Source organism: Solanum tuberosum, unplaced genomic scaffold, assembly GCF_000226075.1.
Source record: "Solanum tuberosum cultivar DM 1-3 516 R44 unplaced genomic scaffold, SolTub_3.0 scf00192, whole genome shotgun sequence".
In the NCBI taxonomy this organism is placed as follows: Eukaryota; Viridiplantae; Streptophyta; class Magnoliopsida; order Solanales; family Solanaceae; genus Solanum; species Solanum tuberosum.
Genome location: NW_006239115.1, coordinates 237,208 through 240,359, shown reverse-complemented (window position 1 = coordinate 240,359; position 3,152 = coordinate 237,208).

The following is a 3,152-nucleotide window of genomic DNA, read 5'->3' as shown; positions in this document are numbered from 1 at the left end:
CTATTGAAGTTAAGTTATGCATAAAATTTACTGTATTACTTTAGCTATGAAAATATTTGTATATGGAAACTAAATCCCTTTTAGCTATTGAAAAACCTAACCTCTTTTTTTAAAAAAATTAATAAAAATTTCAGAGTCTTTAGCAACAAGAATAATCGAGGGTTGTAAGGCCAATCGTTCTAATTATTTTGTTGTGCATTTTAAATAATGGACTTTAATTAATATTCAACATTTTAATGAGAAGTTGCATAGCAAGTAATAGGGTATACCTAACCTTCATTATTCTCTGTGGAAAATATGCCATTAGTATATATAATTCAATGCTTTCAAGTTGGCCTTTTTTTTAAAGTATACTACTCTAATATAAAAAAAGTTTTGACTAGACTTTACTCCAGTTAACTATAAATTTTGAGAGTAGATTCTTTTAAAAAATAAAATAAAATTGTTCATACATGAAACTTGGCCATTTTAAAAAATTTATCTTAAAATTTAAATTTCATAAACTCGTCCAAGCCAATTTTTAGATAAAATTTTACTTTGAGTCATAGAATTTCGATTTATGTTCGACAATTAAGGATTCTGCTTTTTTCACATTCACTCTGCAAGACCAAAACGAGACATTTCCTCACTAATAGAATAAAAGCCTCAACAACAGCCTTTATTGAACCCCTATTTAATAGTTTAGTGTCCATTTAAATTTATTTTTGCTTTTAAGAAGTAAAAATTAATTGTCATATTATGGCCGATAAGAAAACATATATTACGATATTTATTCCATAAATATAATAGTAATTTTGGAATTTTCTTTAAATAAAAATAAAATATGAAAGACTTTTTATTTTTGTCTTAAAACTATGGTGGAATCCAAAAGCTAAAATCTTTAGCAAAAAATAAAAAACGGCCGAAATACTTAGAAGACTAACCAAAAAGTTAATTATAGATTAGTAAGATGATTCTTTCCGTTAAAACCGACAAAAACACTAATCATTCACACACAAGCTGCAATTAATTATGAGTTAAGTACTTAAACTTCCACAACAAAATGATGATTATTAAGAAAAGTACAAGAATGAAGGGGGTTAGGATTTATAATTCAAAAGAATAAATGATTAAGGCATTTGACTTTTAGTTAAAGAGAATCACAAAGTAAGAGAAGAAAATCTTACATTTTTATAGGGGGGGAAAACAGTGAAAGGTTGGAATGAAACTTAAAAAGGAAGTGAAAATCCAAGATCTACCAAAGGTTGCGATGGACTGATAATTCTGAGACGTTTTTCTTAATTAGAAGTGCTGAATTTTAACTTTGGAAATGATGCATTTGGGAGGGAGCATTTTATCACTACGCGAATATTTTTGTCGCGAATTTAGATTAGTCGAGGGCGTTAAAGCAGGTACTGAACACTGAGTGAAAAACTAAAAAAAGAAGAAGAAGCTAGTATTAGATTGTGATCATGATCGAAAGAATAAATTGTGTTTGAAATTACCCTCAAATTGGGATTTCAATTCCTGCAAATTATAATTGATCGTACTCCAAAACTAGTATTGAACATCATGTGACATATTATGAAAAAAATGAGATAATGTTAGATTATAATCAGGGTCAAAGAACAAAATATGTTCAAAATTCTCCTACAACAAGATTTTTTAGACATAAATTCAAATTAATAAAACATCAAAACACAAATAAAAAAGCCGGATAAAAAATCAAATTTAGAAAAAATAATGTTGGATTGTGATCAGGCCTCAGGTCACAATGCAAAATTTTTACCACAAGTCCAAATTAGTTAATTTTAAAATAGGTATCAAATATCGGATCGAAAATCGAAAAAAGATAGTGTAGGATTGTGATCAGACTTCACAAGGTCAAGAGAATAAAATATATTTGAAATTAACGGTCCAGAATTAATTTTCCCAAAAAAAGACAAAAAAACATACTGTGGAAAAAATCAGTTATCAGTAGTGAATTGCCTAAACGAAAAAAAGGTAATCTTACAATTGATAATTCTGCTACATATATTTGGTACAAATTTTTGGACCTCACAAACCTGCAAAAAAAAAAAAAAACATAAGTTTCCCTCGACTCTTTTTTAAAATAATCATTATATCATATGGTAAAAAAAAAAAAAAAATTTCCATTTAGGTGAATAAAATTTGTAGTGATATATAGTCAACCCTCCTGTCCTTTCATTTTTGTAAAATATACTCTTGCTTCATTCTTTTTACCTTAAAAGAGAAATATCACTTAATTGTTAGCATAAATAAAACAAAAATTGATGAATAATAAGAAAGTTTTTGTCGATTCTTAATTAACATGGTGTATCTCTTAGTAGAAGGGTGAAGAAAAAGTTTATATATTTTTGTTTATGATGTGGATTCATATTCACACTAGATGACTTAAATTTGATAATTTAGCGTCAATTATTCATTATTAACGTTGAAATCGTTTGAATTATCATTGCTATACCTTTGTTTAACTAATAGTATCACACAAATTTGAATAATAATTGCAATAAATACCTTATTAGTTAGTGCGCAATTCTCTATTAAATGAGTCCTATTTAATGTGAATATGAATGAGTAGGGTTAATGAATTTCGAATCCCTTAAAGATTTGTTAGGCCGAAACTTTAATTTGCATTGAAGGACTTAACGTCAAGTTATTAGGAGTAGGATTAGACATTTCATAGAAATGATCTTCCTTATTTATTTTAGTTTGTTGATTTTGGGTTTGGAAATTGGATTTAAGAGGAGGTAAGACAATTTTTTCATTCAAATTTGTGTCAGAAAGCTTTATTTCGAAGATCAAATAGTTATTTAAAAAAAAAAAAAAACTTCGAGGGTAGGGGGGAGGAAAATGGGGTGGGGGAGGAGGCAGAGCTAGTAAGGGCTCAAGAGTTTCGAATTCCTTTCCACCGAAAACCAAACTAATATTTAGACATGGTTACAATTCGTCGTAGATCTCGAATCCCATTTGACTTGTTCGTGTGTTTACTTTTCATATTTTAAACCTCGTTAGTGAAAATCCTGACACAACAACTAGAAAGGAGAAAAAAAAGTAGGGAATCTTCCTTAACCTGATGTCCTCGAGTTCGAGTTTCCTTGAATACATAGTCTCTTTTTTTAGGGAGCGTCTTACAGCCCCCCCCCCCCCTC